The sequence below is a fragment of the Pteronotus mesoamericanus genome, unplaced genomic scaffold, assembly GCF_021234165.1.
Source record: "Pteronotus mesoamericanus isolate MK-2021 breed Mesoamerican mustached bat unplaced genomic scaffold, CSHL_Meso_final contig_130, whole genome shotgun sequence".
In the NCBI taxonomy this organism is placed as follows: domain Eukaryota; kingdom Metazoa; phylum Chordata; class Mammalia; order Chiroptera; family Mormoopidae; genus Pteronotus; species Pteronotus mesoamericanus.
This window is the reverse complement of record NW_026555060.1, coordinates 10,434,426-10,461,074: the sequence shown is the minus strand read 5'-3', so window position 1 is coordinate 10,461,074 and position 26,649 is coordinate 10,434,426.

The window sequence follows — 26,649 nt, the reverse complement described above, 5'->3', positions numbered from 1 at the left end:
ATTCCCCTGGACCCTGAATGGGATGGAGCCTCCACTATGAGCAATGAGGCACCTCGCTGTGCGTGCGTCTGCCTGGGGACCAGACCTGGTGATGGAAGAGTTCACATCTTCACAGATGTTCATGTTGTTGACTGGGATCCCCATTCTGGAGTGAGGAACTAACCCTCAAAAAGTATTGAAGAATTCCAACTGCTTCTGTGGTTTTAAAATAGATGCATCTGTTTCTTTAAATACAAAAATAATGCATGTTTATACTAAATTTTTTGGAAAGTACTGGAAAACCAAAAGAAGACAAATGTCATCTGAGTTCATACAGAACTACTGCTGACTAAAGCTCTTGCTATATACATAGAGACACAGATACATAGATGTGCGTATGGGTGCGTGTGCACACGTAGCACTGGGAATAGGGTTTCTTAAGTGCATGGAGAGGCCCACATCTCATCAATTTTATGAGACCCCAGATGCACTAAAAATTGAAACATGGCTTTTAGCACCCAGGTTGTGATCTCTGAATATAGTTTCCTACTAAAAAGCAAAACAGCCTCTTGGAGAAATGACTAAATCTAGGTCTGGAATAGGAAATCCACAAGGTGAGTCTGGGACATCTTGTTCTAATGAAAGGAAGGAAGCTGTGGAAACCACAAAGACTAGACTTACTGTGATCATTTCACAATATATACATCATTCCTTCCATCCACTTAGAATCTCAGACTCAGCAGAGTACCTGTTGATAATTCTGTTCAAATATTATCATGGATTTGTTTTTCTGTAAAGCTGGATGAAAATTATTTCCTATAGTCACTCCAGTTTTCTTTGTTATGTGGTCCCTTCCCTTCTTTTTAGTTTCTCTTACAGTGACTTCTACTTTTTAGATATTTTAACTCTGCACAAATTCCTCTCTCTATTTAGGGTAATACCAGAATGTTGAAATTTCCTTTGCTTTTTGGACACTCTTGTAATTCTCCCATATGTAGCTCTACTACTTCCTTTTTTCAATTTCTTGAAGATATCCCTTAATTAGGAAAGAAGAATTTTCTTTAGATTTATTAATATTTTCCTTGATTTTCTCCTAAGAATTAAGTATATAGTACTTATATTATAATAATAGTCTAAAATTATAAATGTTGTTTATGTAAATCTCTGTATAGAGCCCTGTCTTCTGTATAACAGAAATTGACAATGTAGAAAAAGACATCGGAATTGCATGATAGGGAAATTTACTAACTGTAAACCACTTGTTCATTAATTATCTTTTAAATTTCATCATTAGAAGACATCTCTTGTATGTGTATTTCTTTCACCAAAGCAGGGGAGTTTTCTGACATTATTTTTTCAAATAAGTTTCCAATTTCTTGCTCTCTACTCCTGACACTCTCATGATGTGAATATTTGTGCACTTGAAGTTGTCCCCAAGGCTCCTTACACTACTCTCACATTTTGGATTCTTTTTTCTTCTTGTTCTTCTGATTGTTTTTTTTTCTTCCTTATATTCAAAATTGCTGATTTGATTCTCAACTTCATCCACTCTACTGTTGATTCCCTATAAATTGTTCTTTATTTCAATTAGTGTATTCATTGCTTTTGACTGAATTTCTTAAATGCTGTTGGAGTTCTCACTAAGTTCCTTGGGCATCCTTATAGTCAGTGTTTTGAACTCTGCATCTGATAAATTGCTTTTCTCCATTTAGTTTATCTTCTTTAGTTTAGTTTTTCTTCCCCCCCTAGAGTCTTGTTCTATTCTTTCATTTGGGACATGTTTCTTTGTCTCCTCATTTTGGCAGCTTCTCTGTGTTTGTTTTTATGTATTAGGTGGAGCCACTATGCCTCTCATGCTTGATAGAGTGGTTTAATGTAGTAGGTGTCCTGTAGGACTCGGTGGCACTGCCTCCCTTATTACCCAAGCTGGGTATTCAAAGTGTACCCACTGTGCAGGCTGCATACACTCTCCTCCTGTAGTTGAGCCTTGATTGTTGTTGGCACACCCAAGGTCAACCACCTCTGTCTTCTGTCTAGTCCAGGAATTGCAGAGAGTCCCAAACAAGATGAATCCAAAGAGGCTCACACCAAGGCACATCATAATGAAAATGCCAAAGTTTACATACAAAGAGAGAAACTTAAAAGCAGCAGGAGAAAAGCAGTTTGTTACCTATAAGAGAGCTCCTATAAAATTGTCATCTGATTGGTCAAAAGAAACTGCAGCTAGGAGGGATTGGCAAGAAATATTCGAAATGATGAAAAACAAGAATCTACAACCAAGATTACTCTACCACCAAAGCTATCATTTAGAACTGAAAGACAGATAAAAAACTTTTCAGATAACAAAAAGCTAAAGGAGTTTATCACCACCAAACCAGTATTATATGAAATGTTAAGGGTTTCTATAAGAAGATGAAGATCAAAAATATGAATGATAAAATGGTAATAAATATATACTTATTAACAACTGAATCTAAAAAACAAAATAAACAAGCAGAACAGGAACAGAATCATAGGTGCAGAGAACATTTTTATGATTGCCAAATAGGAGGTGGGTTGGGGGGATTAACTAAAAAAGTGAAAGGATTAAGTACAAATAAGTAGTTACAGAATAGTCATGGGGATGTAAAGTAGAGAGTGGAGAATAGAGTAGCCAAAGAACATATTTGCATGACTCATGAACATGGGCAATGATGTTGGGATTGCTTCAGGGGTGGGGGGCTGGGTAGAAGGAGGCAAAGGGGGAAAACCCAGGACAATTGTAATAGCATAAACAATAAAATATAATTTAAAAAAAGAAGACATCTCTGATGGAAAATTCTATCTGTTTCTATCTGAAAAATCTTATCTTTTAGCCCACAATTTAACAGCATTGTGGTTTTTCTTTGATATTCATACATATAATCACTAATAATTCATTGAACATTTTCTATACACTTGGCTCTGAACAGAGAGATACAAAGATGAATACAAGGCTGCCTTGAAGAGGGAAAGCATGATGATAAAAGATAATATTAACTGAACATTCTACTATAATACTAGACATTCACAGGGCATCATGAGAATTTAGAGGCCTGTGTGTGTATTGAGGGTGGACATGGATAAGGCAAAGTACGGGGCACATGGTCTGAAGCACAATGACCAGAAACAGGTGTGCACAAGGAGCATGTGGTGTAAGACAGGGCATGGTGGAAAGAGGAGGTAGACAGAGAGTGCCTGGCTGGCAGCCCGGGGCCCTCCAGTACCACTTCGAGGAACAGGTTTCGTCTTTCATGCGTAGTGAGCCATTGGAAGGCTTCAAGTAAGGGAGTCATGTTGAAGGTGTGATGGTGGATTTGAAAGGGCAAGGAGACCGCAGGAAGGCTGTTGCCCTTGTATACTGACAGAGAATCAGGAAATAGGGCGGTACCAGCTTGTTTTGGTGTTGTTACTAGGCAAAGAACCTTATTCACCTTTGTTTCAGACTTTATTCCCAGGCTTCTTCAGCTTAATTAACTGCAAAGAATGAACTATGTATTAGTGAAAACTGAAGAGAGCAGCAGTGCCTGAGGGACAAGAATGAGACGAACAGATACACAGACATGTTTAGAACACTAGGCTGACAGAACTTACAATTAATTGGGTGTGGGAGGTAAGAAAGAAAAAGTTAAAGGTGATTTCTGGGGATCTCGTTCTGTGGGGGAGTGGATGGCAGAGCCCTGAGATCAGGAATGGGGGCAGGTAACCATCAACAACAGAGGAGAACCCTGCAATCGTCTGCAGAACCTCTTAGCTCCAGAGTGGATTCCATAGACATTGGCTGGGTTTGCTGGACGGATGACTAATTAAATTTATCTAACTGGAATTTGCCCTCTTCGCTCTCTCCTCTTAATCCATTGTGCTAGGCGAGGACTGTGGCTGGAGGATCAGGAAGAGAATGAAGCCTTGATGGATACCGCTAAAATAGGATGTAATTAATTGCAAATTTGTTGACTTAGAGCAAGTGATAGATACACATCGTGGAGTAAATTTCCTAGAAGCTGTTATCATAGAGTGAAGAGAACTCAGCCTCACATTCTGGTCAGTGCAGCAAAGGTGGCTTTTTCTCTCTGTGAGGCTAAGATGTCTCATCTTCTCCTTTGACACAGGCCATGAGCATGAGGGACGTGTAGTTGGCTTAACGATTTTGTTTCACAGGTTGTTGCATCTTTTAAAATAGGTGATTGTTCATGTAAATACTAGACAGGAAAGAGGTTTTTTTTCATTTTTATTTACTTATTTATTTTATTAGAGAAGTTGCTTTAATTAAACAAAGGGCAGGAAGTTACTTCCTCAAAGGTTAAAATCTTGCTGATTATACTAGCAATCTGCTGATTACAAACTGCTCCTTAGCCAATTCTGCTGCATTTACGAGAATCCTCATTAAATAACATTTTCCCAAAAATGATGTGAGAAAAATCAAACAATGGAATAAACAAATAGTTAACAGGGAGGGAAAAACAAAATAAATACAAAATCTATGCTTTTTCACTTTTAGAGTAAAATGAAACATACAGCTTTCTCTATAAAATATACTTTTTAAGTAAAAAGTGAACTTCATTGACATTGTTACACGTTAACTTTTCATATTCAATGCAATGTTTAAGAAAAAGCAAAAAGTTCTAAGTGTTCATTTTATAAACATTCAGAAAATAATGATAAGCAAAAGGAAGGAAATCCAAAGTTCTCATAATTTCACCATTTCTGAGCTAACCCATGTGAAAGTAACTTTTCAGTTTTTGTTGGTGTTTTTTTATGTGTGTGTGTGTGTGTTTTTAATCTTGTCTCATGGCAAGGAGACCAGTCTGCACCAGAGGTTGTCTGGAGGAGAGAGCTGTTTTTCTGGTTTTTTGGTCAAAGGAGGTCACAAAGGATAAACTAAAATAATGCTCTCTGCTGCCATCTCCCCTAAGGAAAGAGCTGTTGATTTTGTGCTTCGAGTTGTCGTGTGCAGAACACACAGTTCAACAATCAGAGTAAGGGCCAGGCTGACTCGGTCTATGTGAGAGAGAGAAGAGGATTTTGAGGATCAAGTAATGTTGATGTGACTTGAAGGATAAGATTTAAAAAAATTCTTGGGGCTGTAGGCCCTAAGAAGGACCTCTTAACTTGTGTAACATGAGAAATACGATATAGATTGCATCCTCTGAGACTTTCCAAAAAATGTCAGGAAATTCCTGCTAATGCCTTTTGGGGAGTAGATTCTTTTCCGTTAGACATAGGGGTCCTTGCTACCTGACTATTCGTTATCTGAGCCCCACAGTTAGTAGTTTGTGGAGGGGAGCTTAACTAACTAGCATGAAAATCTTCATTAAGCACTGACCACATGCTAAATCATTTGGTGCTGAATCATTTCTCCCCATTTCTACTCCAAAATTATATCTTATATTTTGTTTTATGTAAGCTTTTTCTCTTTATCTACAGTGAAGAAGCAGAACTGGCCCCCACCCATTGTTTGTCCAGTCACCCTTCCCACGTTGCCTGATGTAGTAAGCATCCGGAGAGCAGAGCCCCAACAAAATGCATATGACTGCAGAGTGAATTTCAAATCTTGCAAAAGAGCTGGGAGTTGATGAACGTGCTGAAAGTAATTCCAGAGAACTACTCAAAACATCTGCTAAGCCACCGAAAAATGAGGGCCTGGCAGAATTAGGTCAATCGACAGGAGAGAAACTCAGCAAGGATGGTGTCAGGCTGTTCGAGTGAGATTTTACTGTCACAGGATTAGGGGAGCCCCTGAGAAAAGGGATGAAGCACTCAAATTGAGCAAACAGCACCCATTTGATGGATTCATTATGAACCTTGACAATGCAGCAAAGGATGTCACAGATCTATGCAGGATTCACTTTACTGAGCTCAGAACTGGTGCCCAGATACAATTTTAATCTATGTTGTGTTAAATGTCAGATAAACATGTTTTTGTATTTGTTAGTTTGGCGCAGGAATTTTGGTCTGTTTTGTTCATTGCTACGTTAATGGTGCTATTTCAACTTCCCTCAGAGCTGCATCTACCCAGGGTTCAGGGTTATTTGCTGCCTATGTTCCCTGGAGACAGGCCTGACCGGTAGGCAGCTCCAGGTGTCTCGTGATTAACTGTGATAGAGCCAGAACATCTGTATTTCTTCTTCCTACCAGGAGATGGCAGTCTGTGCACTTGTCTGGAACCAGCTGGGTTTAGGTTTCCCTAAAGCAGCAGCAGTTGCTGGCTGGAGGGAAGCTAAGGTACCAAGCGAGCTTGTTTGAGACTTCCCCAGCTGCTAGCAAGAGAAAGAATTCTCTGTCAATCTAGTCCTGAGCTACTTACAAAAAAGACCAAATGGAGAGCCTCTCTCTCTCTTTTTTCTACTGAATTCAGAACAAGTTCGTAATGCTTAAACATTGATCATGATACCTGGTTAAGTATATTACACTGAAATTACCTGCAAGAAATTCTTGGAGGGTATTTTCATCTATCTTGGGTTGTTTCTTCACTGTAATTATTTTTTTACTTTAGAAATTTTTAATTTTTCTATTACAGCTGACATACAATATTATAGGAGTGGGCAAAAGTAGGTTTATAATTTTGAATACCCTAAAGACTTTACACTTGTATTATTATTTATTTATTAATTATTTTATTATTTATATTACAATTGTAAACCTACTTTTGTCCACCCCTGTGTATTAGTTTCAGGTGTACAACCCAGTGATTAGACGTTATGTAACTTACTAAGTTAACACCCTGATGAATCTAGTGCTATTCTTTAACTACTGATTTGTACTTCCTAATCCTTTCACCATTTTCAGTCATCCTCCCAACCCCTCTCCTATCTTAAAGAAGATCCCTTAACATTTTTTGTAATACTGGTGTAGTAATGATGAACTCCTTTAGCATTTTCTTGTCTGGGAAACTCATTCTCTAGCCTTCCATTCTAAATGATAGCTTTGCTAGGTAGCATAAATAATCTTGGTTGTAGGTCCTTGCTTTTTATCACTTTGAATATTTCCTGCCAGTCCCTTATGGCCTGCAGTTTCTTTTGAGAAATCAGCTGATGGTCTTATTGGAGCTCCCTTACAGATAACTAACTGCTTTTCTCTTGTTGATTGTAAGATTCTCTTTGTCTTTAACCTTTGGCATTTTAATTATGATGTGTCTTGGAGTGGGGGTCTCTTAGGGTCCACCTTGTTTGGGACTCTCTGTGCTTCCTGGACTTGTATGTCTATTTCCTAAACTGTAACTGAATGTAGGTCCAGCTGCCTGCTGCTATGAAAGCTAATACTCAAGAGGCAAGTGCTGCTGTAAAGAAAAGATGGAGGACTCATGTCTCAAAGCCCATCTCAACATCTCGGTTCAGGTGGAGGGTTTTATAAAGAGGGAGAGGAACAAAGAGATCTAAGGTGGGGATTGAAAAGTGTTCTATGTGCAGAAAAACACAGTTCCTCCTGATAAAGTAAATAATGGTCTGGTGTGCATCATCCTGGTTTAGTCATCCTGGCTTCACGTTATCCTGGCTTTATGTCATCCTGGCTCCATGGCTGAAGGACAGCAACTATCCCAGAGCTGGGATGCCTGAAGGTCAGTGTTTATATATTTTTATGTTTTTTCCTAAGATTCTTGTAACTCTATGACTTACATGTAGCAGTTTTTCTATAAGCTACATGTAAGTCAGAGTTAGCACTTAGAAAAACAATGTCAGAAGAATGGTGGTGCAGGTTACAATTTTCCACTGTTATATCACCAGGTTAGGGAAGTTTTCCATCATTATTTTTCCACACAGGTTTTCAATTCCTTGGTGTCCCTCTTCTTCTTTTGGTGCTCCCATGATGTAAATGGTGGTATGTTTTAAGTTGTCCCAGAGGCTCTTTATACTTTTTAATTCTTTTTTACTTTTGCTATTCTGATTGGATGTCATCTTGCTTCCTTATCTTCCAAATCTCTGAATTGATCCTCTGCTTCATCTACTCCATTGTAATGTATTCTTGATTTCTGATTCTCTTATGTTTTCTAGTTCCATTTTTATGTTTCCTATCTCTTTGTTGACATTCTCACTAAGGTCAATGATTCTTCTAAGTTCATTGAGCATTGTTTTGGCATCTTTGTCAAAAATCGGCTGACCATAAATGTATGTATTTATTCCTAGATTTTCAATCCTATTACATTGATTTATATGTCTATCCTTATTCAAGTACCATGATGTCTTGATTATTGTAACTTTGTGGTATGGGTTGAAATCAAAAAGTATGAGTCCTCCAAATTTGTTCTTTCTTTTCAAGATTGTTTTAGCAACTTTGAATTTCTTTCATTTCCATATGAATTTTATATATCTCATCAGTTTTTACAAAATAGACAGCTGGGGAATTCCTTTGAATTGAAAGATAAATTTGAGTCCATTACCATAGTAACAATATTAAGTCTTCTAATCCATTAACATGGAATGTCTTTCTATTTATTTAAGTTATCTCTAATTTCTTTCAATAATATTTTATAGTTTTGGGGGTATAAATTTTTAACTTTTTTTTGTTAGATTTATTCCTGTATGTTTTATTCCTCGTGATGCTATTCTGTAGAGGAGATGTTTTGTTTCTTTAATAGACTTTACTTTTTTAAAGTAGTTTTAGGTTCTCTTATAGACAAGCACAAGGGTTATTACTTAGTAAGGAAGGTGGAAATAACTCATTGGGAATTACCATCACTACCACCATAGATAGAAACACATCTTGGAGCACATGTTTTACTAAGGGCATCATGCTCTGTGTAATGTAGAGCAAGTCATCATCATCATGATCATCACCATGGGTGGCATTATCCCATGTTCTCTGTGTTCAGTGAACTTTTTTATTCCTTTTACGTCTTCTTCAATACTCACAACACTGTGAGGTAAGTAGTAGTCATATTCCCGTTTTATAGACAAGTTAACTGAGCCTTTGAGAATTTAAATAATTGCCTGAGGTGTCTCCAGTAGTAAGTACTAAAGCCAAGAGTTGAATGCAGGAGCATGTGGCCAGAGTCCAGGCACTAGGACACTCTACTCACTGCCTCTTGTTACGTACATGAGGAACTGAAGGACTGTAGTTTGCTAAGATAATAGTCTTATAAAGATATCACCAGAGTTAATTTTTGAAAAATGGCTATGGAGCAATTATAGTACTATAATAAAATGTTTTACCATCAGATATACAGCCATAGACCAGCAGATGAAATCATTAATTATCCAAACCAGACTTAGGGAGACGGGCCAGGTCTGTGTCAGTGGCCTACTCTGGCTGCTGAAGCTGGCCTTTGTGTTCGTGGGCCCTGCACCTTTGCACGTCCTACCTTTGAGCCTTTACCACCCTCGTGTTTTCTCCCTGCACAGATGTGAAAATACAATTTTTTAGAGGCTTTTACATTTTCTTCTAATTTAAGATATGGCCATAACAAGACTGTACAGAAAGTTCATGCAAATAGCACTGCCATTTAGTAACATTTCTAAAAATAGAACCTTGAAAATTTAATATTATAAATGTCACTGTGATTCCCAGAAAACAGACAGAAGAGCCATGGTAGATATAAATTTTCCACCATGTGGAATGTGAATATAAAAAGCATTCATTTGGTATCAAAAGAATGAAGCTATCCTCATATTTTTATTTCAATTTGTTGGGTGAACAGAGACCTTTCAACATGGTGTATGCCGTTACCAAGAAGATGATGCAATACTACATTTCGTTGGCCTAGATTTGAGCCCGAGGAGATGGAGAAACCAGATTCTGTTCTGAAAGTGATTTCACGGTTTTACTTTCTCAGAAACAGGAAGAATTTACTGATTTCCTTCTAAGAGCTAGCCTCAACCTAGGCAATCTGGGAGGAGGCAAAGATACATCAGATATGAACCTAATGTTGGATCATACTCTTACAGAACTTTGATCCATCTGGGAAGACACATGCAGATGTAAAACTACCAGTTCAGGTGCTCAGAGTGGTGTAGTCAGTATGCTCAGATTCCAGGGGAGGATGGCCCTGTGACAGAAAGGTATGGAGAGTTCTTAGTGGAGAAGACACAGCATGGTACAGGGAGGCCGGAGTCTGCACTGGGTGACCCTGGACCAGCATTCTAGGGCCAGTTGTGCTGAGTAAATCATTTGACCATTCTGGGCCTCAACTTTTTAATCTATAAAAGTAAGGTTTTTCTCCCCCGTCGCCTTTGACATTCTCTATGAAGTAGGGTTTGTTTAAAAGTAACTGCCGTTTATCGATCACTGCCTGGACACATTATACATATTAATCTACATAATAACCAAATAACGTAGCTCAAATTACTATTCCCAATTTATGGATGAGGGAATTGGATTTCTAAAAAATTTAAGGAATTTGCTCTAATATGTCTAAACCTAGATCTGATCAAATCTAGAGCTTTAAAGTGTTGCTACATGGCCCCTTAAGGAAGGTGAAGTATTTAGGCAAAAAGGACAGGTGGCGCGGACATAGTCTGGAGAAGCAACAAGATGATCTTCGGTGCACTCAGGCGTAGCAAGCAGATCTCGCAAAGGCTTTGCCCAGTGATCTGGGGGAGCACACTTCTAGTACCTCTCAACACCTCGAAAGAAACCTTTGTCCCTTCCCCATACCTTACATCAGAAATGTCAGCAATTTAGTTTTCTGAACAGGTAGAAAGAGTCTTTAGAAAACTGCCTCTTCTTGGAGACGTTGCACAGATTATCGAAAGGAAGAACATTCATAATTTATGAACTCTCCCAATCTTCACAATGGTAGCAAACAATCTTCCCAAAAGTTAGAAGCATCTCTCATTCAGAGATGGAACTTAAATTAAGCATTGTTCATCCTTTGCCATGGGACATCGGTGTTATGAGAACCCTCCAACCTGTCAGAGACAAACCCTCCCAGCCCGGTAAGGAAAACCACATTCACCGGATCATGGCCAAGCTGTGTGACAGGGAGCAGGGGCGCTGAGACGGGACTTCGGAGCTGGAATCGAGCGCAGAGCCCCCCCCATCCCCTGAACTCCCCTGCATGAGATCCACGGCTTAGGTGCCTAACGGCCGTCGTCTGCCCTGAGATGAGAGTGCTGACGTGTTTATCCTAACCCCACTACGAAATGGTCATTTCTTTTTTAAAAAAAGTCTATTTTTATCACAGCACCAAATGCACATAATTAAAAAGTCAAATAGTATTAAAAGGATGTTTCTTTTGTATTTATTTTCTACTGTTTTCTTCCTGACTTCATACATTTTAGACATTATACACTGTTTTGACATTGTATCATAGTTGAGAAAGGAACATGTTCTTCAGAGAAATGGATGGGGGTGGCTTCTGTACTGAAGATGATGCGAGTCTCCTTGGTTTTTTCTTCATTGTTTTACTTGACACACAGTTCTTGAAAGACTCTATTAGTATAATTTACCTTTCTGATACTTGTGTTTATTTTCCAGGAATTTTACCAAAAGGGGAGTGTTGCGGGGAGCGAAGCGTCGTGGGGGAGTGTGAGGCATGGGCGCTCCTGGATCTGAGGGTCAAGGTCCGGAGCCAGCTGAGGAGGGAGCGGGGCTCTGAATCCCGCAGGTCCCGTCCCAGGATTGTCACGGATGGGGAATAAACACGAGTTGTTGCAAACACTTCTCTGTTTGCCAGGAGAGGGGACACGGCTCTTCCCTCTCGGGGAGAAGGCCCTGAGCCCCCGTGTCCAAAGGCTTTTATTGAGAACCATGTGCACAGGGGTACGGATGCAAAGCTCATCAATCACTGTCAACAGGCTATGTTTACAGAAAACAGAGATCGTAGATAACAAATGAGGAAACACCAGAGATCTGCCTCAGGTCAGGGCCTATGAATGATGCAAATCTACTTCCCAGTATGAGCCAGTTATCATTGATTTTGAGGGAAGAACAAAGCGTGCTTAGAGGAACTTCTTTTAGGCCTGATTGTCCCTGATCCAGTCAATCCAGTTTAGGCCTGTACCTGCTTAGTATTGTTTCAAGCCTGAGCCAGGCGGGCGGGGCAGAGCCACCAAGAGATAAGGAGACTTCTGTAGGAAAAAATGAGGACTCTGGCCATGTCCAAGCCAAGCTGAGGTGTGCAGGCCTTTTTGCCCTTTCTCCGTGTCCCCTCAAGTCCTTGTCTGCTGCCCATAATGGCCGATGTCTGTCTTAGGTCACCTCTTCTCGCGAGAGGACTTACCTGTCATCAACAACCAACCATCACAGGGCCAAGCAGGGTGTTGTGAGGGAGGTAGGGTCTGTGCCCCTGCCAGGGGGACATGTTTCGTCTGCTCAGTGGCCTGTTTTCCCAAGGCCTCCTTGCTTATTTCCAGCCTGGGGGCCCTCTCGCCTGTTGGTGAGGCTACAGTCCCTGAAACCAGGTGGGGCGTTTCCCAACAGGGGAGAAGTGATCCAGATTTAGTGTACCTAAGAAATAAAATTGAAAAGAAAGATTCCAATGTTTTTCTTGCCCCTTTGTAAGGTGGAGTCACCTAGCATTTTTCAAAGGACAGGGACGGTGCTGGTGAGTACGAGTGACAGAAGTGGCAGGTCCTGCCTGGCTTTCTGCTCTGTGTGACCTAGGCCAAGTCCCTCAGCCTCTGGATTCACTCTGCTCTTATGTAAAATAGTAGATAGAAATACCCTTGTCACAGAATTGCTGTGAAAAATAGCATCACGTAATATAATTTTGGGAAGAGACTTTGGAAATACCAGAATTGCCCGAATACAGAGTAATTTTTGTTTATACCACCCCTTTTCAATTAACTTGAGCAGAGATAGTCAACCAGCCAGAGTGCTAGGAGGAAGGGTCCTGGTTTTATTAGATTTTTTTGATATTTTTCAGAAGTATAGTTAGAACTCTTCATTGGTGCAACCCTCTTAGAGGCTTCTCTAAGCTCCACATGGCCTCTCGTTGCCTTATCACAGCCCGCCACGCTGAAGCACCTTCCTTTTGAGTTTAGGTTGTGCCTGCCAGGTTTCCCTTGGACAAAGTTATGGATTTTTCCTTTGTAATTAAAACACAATGTGTGGGGAGATACTTTGAGACTATGTGAATGCCCCATTCTCATCGCCCTTTTTACCCACTAGTTTTCGTATTTACCACTGATGTGTTTTTGATTCCCTCATTCCTTCTGTGTTCATTGATCGACACTTTACTGTTGAGATGAGCTTTTTCTTCTTCCCACTTATTTTTTGTTCATTTATTTATTATTCTCATTATGAACTCACTGTTTCTTATTCTCTGCAATGGATGATAATCACCCTTTGCTGTCGTTACTCACTTGGGTGTTCAGTGTCCGCACTATGGCTAGTGGGGGTGTTTCAAGGGTGCCCAGGGTTCCTGTAATCAGGTGTGGTAGGACATGCAGAGGTGGAAATGACTGCCATGAAGGAAGACATTTTTCCTGCTCACAGATCCTAAGAACAGGAGACACGGAAATGCCACCCAGGGTTACAGGGAGAAGCACCTGGGCCTGTTAGGAGGCCGAGGAAGTGAGGGGGAAATATGGGAGATTTCAATGCAGTTTCCATGGGAAGGAATGTTTGAGGCAGGGTAAACAGGCTTAAGATGAGGTAGTGTGAATAATTTCAGCAGGCTCTGGGGCCTAGGCGCTCCTCCCGGTCATTTGGGATGAGGCCCCAGGGTGAGTAGGGCAGGGGAATAGCGGCCCTGAGCGTGAGGGTGAGAGCAGAGAACAGAGAGAGGAAGTGGCTGGGGTGTGGGCTCTGAAATGGTTGGTCTCCGTATGAGAGGGCGAGTGACTGACTATCCCTAAGAGAGTCAGCTGATTCCAGGTTCCAGGTCAGCAAGGTTCCAGGTGCGGAAGCCTCAAATGCAGACGCTGGAAAATGTGGTTATGTTCCAGGCTAACTCCAGTGTCCCTTTGTGCTGTGGGGAAAGGGTTTGGACTGTGAACGATGTGGTTGTATAAAGGACTTGAGCTACGTAAACTGCCGTGAAACTTACTCAAGTTGAACCTGGAAACATTTACCACTTATGCCTGGGATGCCTGTGTGCATCTCAAAGCCAGTGGCATCTGCAAATTCTACAAGATGGCTAGGAACCCAGGAAGGAGTGGGGTGAGATGTGGTGAAAAGTGTGGATGTGTGTGGGTGTGTGTGTGACGTGTTGGGAGGAGGAGGTTGTTACAGTATCAGTAACAAAGACTAACTCAGAATAAAAACTTGTAGACTGAAGAGGTCCTTAGAAATCCAGTCCCAAAGTTTTACAAATAAGCAAACTGAAGCCCACAGGTTTTAAACAAAATATCCACATTGACACAGTCAGTTTCTGGAGAGCAGATTTTTTTTCTTCCTTTCTTTTCTTTTTTTTATTGCTCAAGAGCACATGAGTTCTATCAAGTGACCTCTCTTCTTAGCCATCCTCTGCCTGTTCCGATATAAAGAAGTTTGATAAGTGTTTTTTTTCTTTCTGACAAAAGAAAAAGACCTATTCCAAACAACATAATAAGTATTTTTCAAGCATTATCTTTTACTAACATGTGAAGCTATATCTCTCTTGCTCTAAAGACTTCATTGACTATTCATATTTTGTTTGCCTCATAAGAAAACTATGGTTTCAGGTATCATGTGGATTTGTTTCCATTTTTAACTCAGTGTTTAGCCTACATATACTCTTCCTCCTATTGTGTTTAGTATTAAAATACTGAGAAAACTTTCGTAAAAAATATTCTTCTAACAAGGGATGGCTTAAGCTCATAATTTGTTAGACTTCTCGTATACTTGGTATTAGGAATTACATGAAGACTATGTCTGAATTCTACATAGGTGTAAACAGACAGGAAATGACTTCTGGTCAAAGATAAAAGACCCTGTTTCTGAGTAAAATGATATCCTGAGGCACCAGCTTTCTATTTCTCCAGTGAATTGATGAAGAAATATGAAAAATAGAAAGGGCTCCATGACCGCACAGGAAATTAGAGAAATGTTTCACCTGTTTATTAGAAACTCAGTTTTTTTCTTGAGAGACAACGGTGTCCTCATAAAGGTAGATGGAGAAGACTTTATCAAAGCCCTTTAATCTAAAGGAAGAAGATGAGGTGAAAGCAGGACATTCATTCATTCAACAAATATTTATTAACACTTGTGATGTGCCAGGCATGGTTACATGTAGTGAATTGAAAGACAAAAGTAATTTCCCTTAGATAGCTTGCATTCTGTTAGGGGAGGGAGACCGGTGAAAGAGGGTGCAGAGCAGGCCTCACCGAACAAAGACCTGGAAGAGTTAAGGGTGTGAACCTGGGGCTGAGAGGGGGCGTGACTGTTCCAGCTGGAGCAAAGGCCCTGGGGCAGGGGCAAGGGGCTGGCATCCTGTGTGGTCAGAGAAGAGTGGGTAAGGGGAAAACACAGGCAGTTGACCCTTGAACAACAAGGTGGGGGTGGGCGGCAATCCCCATGCAGTCGGAAAGCTTCATGTATCTTTTGATTCTCCCCAAAAGTTAACCAATACTAGCTTGCTGTTGATGAGAAGCCTTACTAATTACAAAGCAGTTGATTAACACATCTTTTATATGTTATTTGTATCATATACTGTGTTCTCACAGTAAAATAAGCTAGAGAAAAGTAAATGTCACTAAGAAAAAACATAAGGGAGATAAAACACACTTGCAGTAGTGCGCTTATTTATTGGAAACAGTAAGTGGAGCTGGGCAGTTCACAGCCATGTTGCTCGCGGGCCCTGCGCACTGGAGACTGAGGGGAAGATGAGACTGCGTATGCGGCGAAGCTGAACCTGTGGGGCTGAGGGAGATAGAGAAAAGGGCAGCCTGCCACCTCGAGTCCTGTTCACAGTGTAGATTTGAAATCAGTGGCAGTTGAATCTTCAGGATACTTACTGTTGCCTCACCAAATTCAATGGCCATTTCTTTGTACCCAAGAATAACCTGAGCATGATTAATCTCACTCCAAAGATAGTACAGGAAGAGAGGTGGATTGTGTGATATACTGAATATTTATGTTTCCCCCAAATTCATGCTGAAATCCTAACTTCCCACGAGATGTTGTTCCAGTATAGGGTCTTGGATCATGAAGGTGGTCTCTTGATGAATGAGATTAGCTCCCTTATCGAAAAAGATTCCAGAGAGTGACATTCCCCCTCCCACCATGTGAGAAGACAGAATCTATGAACCAGGAAGTGGGTCCTCACCAGACACCCAATCAGCTGACACCTTGATCTTGGACCTCCGAGCCTCTAGGATTGTGAGAAATAACTATTCATTATTTAACCCACCAGTTTAAGGTACTTTTGTCACAGCAGCCTGAACGAACTATGACAGATTGTATACCTTGGACTGCAATGCATCCACGTTCCTGAAGGCCTGTGGGGGTGGCAGCTGAGGCCTGGTGCCTTCACTGTGTCCTCCTGAAAGGGAGGAGGGTACCTGTAAAATCAAATTGTCGTGGATCCTTTTTCAGAGTCTATGACAAATTATGCCATTGGGGTAAGAGAGTGTGTGTTCTCCTCAGACAGCTGGCCACTTGAGAAGCTTGGTGAATTATTAATTTTCAAATTTCCTTATCATTTTTCTTGGTTCAGATCTCTTTTAACGATCAGGTTACCCCACCCAAGGATGATTGGTATGAGTTGGAAAGGTGCTTTGTCTCCCACAATCGACTCTGTACTTCACCTTTGCAAAAAAAGTCTTTGGATGTATTAGGTTATGGAGATTCCATCCCTCTCATCCACTCCGATGTTTGGATTTGTCTCATAACTCCCACCCAGGGCCACTTCCTTTCCCCTCAGTGCAACCTGCTCCCACCCCTTTAGTCTCAAAGGATGTTGCTCTTTGCAACAGAGAGAGAGCCTGATTGTGCAAATGTGTGGTTTCCTCCTGCCACCTAAGAAAAAAGAAACAGGGTCCGGGAGATAGTTTTGCCACATCCATTTGGTCTCTTTTCACTGAGGGACTTTCAACAAAACTGCTTATTTTTCTTTCTCTTTCCCTGTCACTAAGACCCCTCCACCTGCCTTACCGCTCGCCCTAACAGGTCTTTGCGAAACACAAGACAAAACAAGAATTCCTTTCATTTCCTCTGCATTCATTCTTCCTCTTGCAGCTCTTCCCATTCCCTCAGCTCTTGGGGCCCTTCTGAAGCTGAGTGGGAAGCTTAGAAGAAGATTCTTTTGGGTTTATTCACCTGCTGGTCAGAAGGGAAAGTTTCTGGGTGGACGGGCACGCTCTTGCTGGTTTCTAAAACTCTGAGTCCCAGCGTGCCCCTGCCTTCCTGGCGAGCTGCGACCGACAGGCTCTGACTGCAGCACAGAATCTCTACTCGGAGTTAAAAAGCACACAGAAGCCAGAAGGAGTGCTTTGAAGAAGACTCTAGAAGCAGATGGATGGTCCAGACCGTACCAAAATGCAGGGTCCAGAGGCAGTTACACAGGTGGGATGTGGAGCCAGGTGTCCCTGGTCTAAGGAAATTCAAAACATTCAGCAGGTAGAGGTGATGATTTCAGCAGCACCAGGAGCTCAAACTTGCTTTTATGGCCCAGCGATGTGAATGGACAGGCCTACAGATTTAAACTTTTTGGGGTGTGCATGTGAGCTGAGACCCATCTCGGGGCTGGTTGTGACAACTGGAGTATTTGGACTTGAGCTCTGGCTGAAGAGCGTTAGAACTGCAGCACTCCCTGCTGCGGCTCAACCAGGCGTGTTTAATCGGTGCTTCAGGGGACACCGGGCAGGGAAGGTACAGCCAGTGGCACAGGGAGAACTAGGTCCAGGGCTTTAGATCTGGGTCCTCGGTGTTGGTGAAGGGGAACAATTTTGCCTCCCAGGGGACATCTGGAAATGCCTGGACACTTTTTTGGGAGGGGGGTGCTACTGGCATCAGATGGCTAGAGGCCAGGGATGCGGCCAACATCCTGCAGTGCACAGGCCAGCCCCTGTATCAGAGAGGCAGCCAGCCCAGAAGGTGGAGACACCTGCTTCGATTCTGGGAAATGCGATGTCCTCCATTAGCCACCAAGAGAGTGCCCGGTCCCTTTAGGACTATGTTAAGGTTGAGAGGGCCCTCTCTGTTCACAGCAGAGGTAAGAAGGGGAAAGCTCACTCTTCCTCCTGTGATTTTCCTTGATGCCCACATTACTATCACACAACGCTTTTGACACCAGGTGTATTTTTTCCCCCATATCATGCCATTCTGTTAAACCAGCCGTTGTCCTGCAATTTAACTCCATTCTGACATTCTCTGCCTGGGAACAGTGGCAGATCCCCCAGGTTAAGGACTCAGCCCCATAAGACTGCTCCCACCTGACTTCAGATGCCGATCGCAAGTCCACGTTGTCACCTGTGCTCCTGGCAAACAACTCTAAACCAGACGTCCCCACACTCCCTTCCTTCGGTTGGATTAACTTGCAAGAGTGGCTTGAAAGACTCAGGAAAGCAGTTTACTTACTGTTAACTCGTTCGTTATATCAGGATATGGTAAAGGATACAGATGAGCACCCAGACGGCAGAGGTGAGAGGGCTGGTAAGGGGGGAGGGGTGCGGGGCTCCCTTGCTCTCCCTGGGTGAGCCACTCTCCCAGCACCTCCATGTGTTCTCCAAACCCTGTGATTCTGGGATTTTTATGGAGGCTTCACTGCATAGGCATGATCGATTAGTGACTTCATCTCCAGCTGCACTTCTCACTCTGCAGAATGTGGAGTAGGGTTGAAAATGTCTAATCTTGGTTTGGTCTTTCTGGTGACCAGCCCCCTTCCAGGAGCTCACCCAAAGTCACCGCATTAGAACGAAAGACACTGCTATCACCCAGGAAATGCCAAGGGAATTAGGAGCCCTGTGTTGGGAATAGCATCAAAGACCAACTCCTAGAGCACAGAATGCTCCTAGTGCTCTTATCACTTAGGAAATTACAAAGGCTTAAGAGCTCTGTGAGAGCAACTGGGGGCAAAGACCATATATATTTTTTCTATTTCCCAAGAGAGTATATACACCCTGTCATAAATATCTTACACGATTAGGTCGCAAAGTCTTTAGCTTTGAAAAAACCTGGAATTAAAAGATATTTTATCTAATCTCACAGCTCTTGGTTCCACCTACAAGAGTTCGAGATTTTCCAACAATTTGTCATTGCCCAACAGGCAGTTTTCTTAGTGCTACATGAACACATCCCTTCCTAGGGAATCCAGACGGCTCTAGAATTTCGGAGCTGACTGTCCCAATCCCTGTGGCTGTCACCTAGACACCTTTGCTGTCTTGTTTACACAGGAGGCTGGAAAGAAGGCTGCTCTGAGTGTCAAGAGCAAGTTGATTGTCTGGCCTCGGTTTGCTCACTTGTACTATGAGCTGGCCCCATGGTGACTTCTAAGCTCCCGTGGTAACTCTGGTTCTAGGACCAGCTGAGACTATCAGGGAGCCCGCAAGACTCAATGCAGCCTTTAGCTTGGGGTCACAAGGATTGTGTGTCTCCTGCTTCTTTCACTTTAAAATGACAAGGTTCTGCAGATCTCAGTATAAAAAGACATATTTATGTTTTCCTGATTCTGAAGAGAATGCTCCTAAGTCTCAGAGGGAGAGGGCCCTGGGAAGCTTACTGAAGATGTCTTGGTTCGGGGCTGGAAAGAGCAGCCAGCCCCCAGGGCAGCCCCGGCCTCTCAGCCGCAGTCTGAGCCGGGGGGCCCTGCCCTCCTGTCCGGCCTCCCTGACTTCCCTCCCACCTCTCACCCCAGAGGCAGGCACGCGGACTAGGGTGGCCAGATAAAACAGAGGATTCTCGTTCAGTTTGAATTTCAGATAAACAATACATCATTTGTCAATGTAAGCATGTCCTAAATATTGTGTGGTTTAGCATAAGTATGTCCCCAGCCTTGCAGGGTTATCTGCTAAGTCTGACTGCTCTAGCTGGAGGGGCATGGGAAGGAGCGAATAGGGAAGTGAGCCCCCAGCTGGGACAGAACTCTGTCCTTGGCCAACCCAACAGCCTTTTGCTCTCCGTGACAAGCAACAGGACACAGGGAGATGGCTTCCCCCAGGGCCTGCAGCTGGAGGAAGGGGAAGCTCAGGTGAGCGGGGAAGGAGAGGGGATTCCCCTGGGGACACAAGGGGAAGGCAGTCCCATCCGAACCTCACTCAGAGCTGCTGAGAGCCCAGGTCAAGGGAGCACTGTGAGGGCCCCACAGCCTCTGGGACCTGCCCAATGAGGGGCTGCTCCTGCAAGTACGTGCACAGAAGAAGCAGCCCAGGAATGCCCCTGTGGGCTGGTGGCTGGGAACACCCAGCGTTGGCAGCCGCCTATCAGACCCAGGGCCACGGTTTGATAATAAATATTGTATTTTTTAACTCTCCCCTTTCCATCTAAAAGAGAATGGAAAACATAACTTCCTTCACACAAGGTTTATTTTTAATCTGCATAGTGCTGCCGCTGTGGGACAGTGGATGGGCGGGCTCTACGTCCTCTGTGCGTGTTGCCAGGAACTGAATGGCGGTGCCAAGGTGGACGGACACAGGTAGGTTGTGTCAGTGACTCATACACTTTCATCACAGACTTAGTGACATTGACCTAGTTAATGTGACTTTACAGAACTGTCAACAGCTCTCGACAAAGTTACAACACAAGAAGTTTTTCCCTGGATTGACAACAAAATGTACTAAGAAATTCAGGGTATTTCTAAACATATGAAATGCTAGTTTGCATTTATAGGTGACATGGAATTACGTTCTGGGCTGAGATAATCGTAGGATTTTCAGCCACATGACTGTTCAGCTGTATATTTGAAAATCATATAGGCCAGTGGATGATTTTTCATTTTGTGGGGCTGAACTGAGCAAGGTAGATTGTCTCGTATCCAAAACTGCTAGATTTCTGTAGTGCTTCCCAAATTATCATGATAACCCAACCAGAGCCCACTTGGAGGAGAGAAGGGACCATGTATTTACTAATAAGCTATATTGGCCCAACTGCATGCATAATTTACATATATTTTTATTCAAACATTGCAACACCTCTATCAGTACACATTCTACTACTCATGCTATAAGTGAAGGAAGTAAGACCCTGGGAAGTTAGGTCGCTTGCTTAAACTTGCACAGCCAGCAAGTGGAGCTGCCTGAATGCAAATCTAGATCACAGCAGGACATTTAAAAAATGTGCTCATGATGAACAGAAAGAGGAAGAGGTAGCTGGTCAAATCTCTGGAAACTTGATCAAAAGAAAAGGGGATGGGTTTTTTCATTTGTTTTTGTTTTCTGATTTCAGCATCACTTAGGAGCTGCTCTGCCTGGAGGTATGGACTAGACCTAGAGGTGATTTCTTAGGACCCATTCCAACTCTATGAATTTATGTTTTTGTAAAAGATCCTTAATTTTTTTGAAAAAGGATTTTAAATAGTAAATACTTTGGATCGCCAGGCACACTTTTTAGTTTTTTTCCTGAACTGTCTATTAGTAAGGTTTTAAGGGGGCAAACTGCCAGGAAGAAATCTGTCCATATATTCTGGAAGTTCGTTATTTGGATCCTTGGTTGTGTGTTTGCCAGATTCCGTTCCTGCAGTGGTGGTGCTGGCTTGCCTCGATTTTGTCTGACCTGGGGTGTGAGGCTGGCTTCTTTTTGGGGGATATCAGCCCCAAGAGCCATTTGGCCTCAATGCATGTCACCAACTTCTGCACTCAGAGCTGTCAGGGGCCATGGACACAGTGGGCCCAGGCCGCATGTCACTAAACTCCAGGCCTGTGCTCCTGGGGAAGCACGCCATTGTCCAGCACCCCCGCCCATCACAGCAGATGTGCGGCCTCATGGAAAGACCCATGACGCACAGGTCCCTCCACGGCCGTCAGCACAGTTCACCCCACACTGCTGAGCGTCTACTCCAGGGCAGGCCCCAGACTCTTGATGCACCAGCAGTCATGGCCCAGGGGAGGGGACAGACCCCAACAGGCTCTCCTACAAAAAATTGGATCCAGACTGTATCACTGATCTTACTTCAGATAATTGTTCCAAAGGATCAGAAACTGCTAGGCAGTCAACGTGAAGACTGTTAAAATCTATCAAAAAATGTTCAAGGTGCCAAACTGAGTCTGCATACTATTTTTCAGGAATTTTAGAACTTAAAGGGACTTTGGGAGTTACCTAGTACAGTAGTATTTATTGCATAAAGCGAGACATAAATATTGGCATTATAACTATAAACGATCACAAATACTACCCAAGTTAAGTTATTAAATGGCCTTAGAATTCCAAGTAGTTTGGAATGGGATTTCTTTTAAGGAATTGGTTACATATTATATGCATAATTTTCATGGCTTAGCTTTTTCTTCACACTTTGCCTATATACTCTTATGATGCTGTATTTTAAAAAAGTATTTGTTTTGTAGCTTTAATTAGTTTCTGAAGGTCTCTCCTCGGATTTTTATCTTTCTGTTCCTTGACTGCCATCTAGAGGCCAACATGGTAATTGCATATATTAGGCTTTCTAAGCAGCAAGGCTGGAAAACAGAAGTAATCAATTCTTGCCCTGTTTTACTTTGCAAGGAATGCTCACATATGTCTGTGTCTTCACAAATATTTTGATTCTAAGATTGAAATGTCTAAGTGGTCCCTTGACACCCTGCTTCGGCTTTCCTCACTTTTACAGAGGATTACAGCTGGCCATTTTAAATATCCCATCTGTCTGAAGCTCCTTCTCTGGAACCTTATTTAATTTATTACCTAAAATAAAATAAAGCCATTCAGTTTCTGGGGAAACAGCCTGGTCTCGGGAAACCACGCTGCAGTATTTCAGGTGGCTTTAGCTTCTGGCCTCTCCCAGAGCTCTCTGCTGAAGGGGAAGAAGGTGTCTCTTTGTAGAATCTTAGACGCAGCTGGAGGGGACTTTAGAGATTGTCTAGCAGGGATTCTAGCCTAGAAAACTGTACCCTGTGGCCAAAATTGCTCCAGAATTTCAATCAATTGGTGACGTATCTTCCCCCCAAATCCCAAAGTAAATAATCAATCAATGAGAAGGACTTTCTCAATGAAAAATTTTCTCTCATACATTTCTTAAATCATTTTTTCTCCCCCTCCTCTCTCCCTGAGAAGACAGAAAGTGACTCTAAAGCGAAACTCTGGGGACAGTGAGCTGGGTGGGGCCAACAGCTGCTCCTCTTCCAATAGTCCATGTCTAATGAGACAGATATAATCAAGTAAGTCCAATAAAACTACAGAATTGAGGCCTAGGTTTTCCCTTTTTGCCAGAAAAATTCTTTTAATTTTTATAGTAAAATTAAATGTATTAGAAATCCATGATGCTCTGAGAAGGTCACACGTTATTTATACAGTGTCGTGCAGGCTCTATCATTCAGACAGTGTGAGAGTCCATTGGCTGAACCCCTTATTTCACAGATAGGGCTGAGAGAGGTGCGGTGAGAAATACTGAACAATGGAGCCGTAGCCAGAAGAGCTGGCACCAGGGACCGGCACCCATCACTCCCTGTCCAGTGCTCTCCTTTCTACGCATCCTGTGACACTTCTGACATGCAAGATGTGGTCTCCCAGCTGAAATTTCATTCATGAAAACAGTCTCCTTTGGTTGAGAAATACTGTCTCCAGAAGCCACTTGTTAAAATGTATATGTGTGGTTGCCACTACACGCACTTGGCCCCACTCCAGCAGGGAGTGGCTGCTGGGGAAGGCTGTCCCCTGAAGAAGACCTACTTGGGAAGGCAGGGAGTGGGGCATGTGAGGAACCGAGGCGACTCAGAACCTGGTCCTGGGGACGATGGTGGAGCACTCACACCTGGGAGCGCAGTCTCTGGGAGGGAAGACAAGAACCATCCTTCTCCTTAACAGTCACTGACAACCTCCGACCTCTGTGTTGCTAAATCCAGTGGCCAGTTCTCAGTCTTCAACTTATCTGACCTTCCCAGTGTTGGCCCATTGGACCTTGTTGATGGCTCCTTTCCCTCCACGCACCGTCCTCACTGGGCTTGCAGACAGTCCCCTCTCTTGGACTGGCTCCCTACTCGTCTTGCTTCCCTCCCTCTGGCTCCCCTGCTGCTCCTCTTCATGCCCTCATGCCCTCGTCCTCTTCCCTTCCTTGTCCGCACTTGCCCCCTTGTCTCCCTGAATCACCTACACACTGTAACTCCCGAATGTCCATCGCCAGCCCAGACTTCTCTCCCACACTGCATGTGTGTGCCTCTAAGTTGCTACCTCGTATCTTCACTTGTGAATGTCCAGAAGACATCAGGTTTGATGTATCCAAATTTCCCCCACATCTGCTCCTTCTACGACTTTCCCCCATTCCCATGACTGGCAATTCCATCTGTCCACTTTCTTAGGTGAAAAATCCTCACCTCCTCTCTTTCTCACATTTTGCATTGAATGTATCAGGAATTCCTAAGAATTTTGCCTTCAAACTAACCTCAGGATTAAACCACTTCTCTGGTCCCCCCGCTACCCTCCCACGCCCACCGCCACACTCAGCCACACCTGCCTCATCATCGCTTAAGTCACTGCACTACCTTCCACCGGGCCTCCTGCTTAGACTCTTGTCTCTCCTAAGATTTCTTTTCCAAAATGCAGTCAGAATGAGCTTTTGAAAATGCCCCAGATTGCATTCCTTCTCTGCCTGGAACACAGCAGTGGCTTAGTGTAAAAGCCAGCGCCTTACCCCGATGCATTAGTCCAGGTCCCCGAGATGAAGATGCTAAGGCAGGATTAAACGAACAAGGTTTTTGTCAGAGGATCTGCTGGGAGAAAAATTTGGGAAGGAGTGAAGGAGGCTGGAGAGCTCTCAGACTGCGATGCAAGTCAGGTTGCGGGTGAAGGAGAGACTGGAGGAAAGTTAGGTGGGAAGCTGCAGGCCACGTGCAGTCTCATAAAGGTGGGGCACGTCCTCTGGTCCTCGGGAATCCCTGCAGAGGAGCCTGTCTCCCAGCAAGGTGCCTGCCTCAGAGGCCTTCTGCGTTCAGTCGTGGGCTGAGAGCAGCCTTGGGAAGTGTGGCTTTAGCCCAGGCATGGCCCGGATTTCATATAGCACTGACTTGACCTTGGTTAATTACTCTCCTGGGAGCAGGAGGTGTGTGAGGCTCACAGGGCCCTACAGGATCTCACCTGCCCTTTACCCCTGACTTTCGCCCTTCACTCTAACCAGCACCCTGGCTTTCTTGGGCTCCCTCTTACACATGAGGTATGATCTCACCTGAGGGACTGCTAGTGTCTCCCTTCCCCCTCCTTCAAGTCTTCTCAATTCTGCCTTCTCAGTGAGGCCCTCCTGACCCCATATTTAATACTTCAATCTGCATCTGCCATGCCTTCGTTCCTAAGACCACTTAACCTGGGCTTCCTTTTCTTGTTCTATTATAGCACTCCCTGCCTTTTAATATGCTCTCTCATCTACTTATTTATTATGACTATTTTAATGGTCTATACGTCTCCCCTGCAATGTTAGCTACATGAGCACAGGGACCTTGGTTTTGTTTATTAATATAATCCAAGTAATTAGAATAATGTCTGGCACATGGGAGGTCCTCTATAAATAATTGTCGAATGAATGAATGTTGTCTTCACTGGCCCCTGTGTGTGTGTGTGATATATTTCTTGATCCATTCTCTCTCTGTCTTGTGTTCTAAACTATGATGCTTTCTATAAATGGACTAACAAAAATAACTTTTTATTGAGCCTCTACTCGATGCTACTCACTGCACAGGGATATTCACTCACCTTCAGAACATCCCTCATGGGGGTGCGAGCCGCGGCCTCCAGGATGTCCCCCGGGATCACTGCCTCCTGGCATTCATCCATTGATAGTCGTCTCTCACATTTTCTCAGGCTTGGTCTGTATGGCCAACGGAATAGAGCAGAAACGATAGTGTGTTGTTTCCAAGGCGATGATATAAAGACATGGTGGCTTCCAGCTTGCTCTCCCTTGAATCACTTCCTCTGGGGGAAATCCAGTGCCTTGTCTTGAAGATATTGAAGTGGCCAGTGGAGAGCCCCACAAGGCCAAGGGTCAAGGCCTCCTGCCCACAGACCATGAGGGAGCTGTTGTGGGGGCAGCTCTTCTAGTCCCAGAGCCCTCAGACGACGTGAGCACCAGCCGACGCTACCTCCTCCTGAACTAGAACTTCCCAGCTAAGCTCCTCACAGATTCCTGACCTTTAGAAAATGTGATAAGTGTCTGTGATTTTAAACTGCTACATTTGGGGTAATTTGCTAGGCAGCAATGGATAACAAGTAAAGTAGGCATTATTATTATTATTCACTCAATTTTAGAGAGGATTAAACTGAAGCTCATAGAAACCAACTTTCCTAAGGTTATGATTTTATACTTCAAAGCTGGCAGAGTCTGCCTGACCTCACAAGTCACTTCAAATTCTGCATTTCATCTATGTCCAAGATGACAGGTCACGGTGGGAGGGGGGACTTATGTTTGTTAATTTAATCAGAAAGATTAGGCTCATCTACAAAAACAGAAGGGCAGGTCATCATGTAACAGGACCCCCAGAACAGCTAAAAAACAAAACCAAACACTTGGTTTGATATGCATCTTCATCCTTTGGGTCAGAATGTCTGGCTGCACATGTCCTTAAAATGACATCAGGCCAAAAGAATGCAAAAGCTCTCTGCCCCAGTGAGCCATACCTCTACCTGTGTGTAATAAAGCAAGATTGTATTTACTTCAACTTGGATGGAATTTCTCTCCAGGTTTGTTGCTGTGTTTGCTTGCAGTAACCAAGGATTTAAAATCAGTGA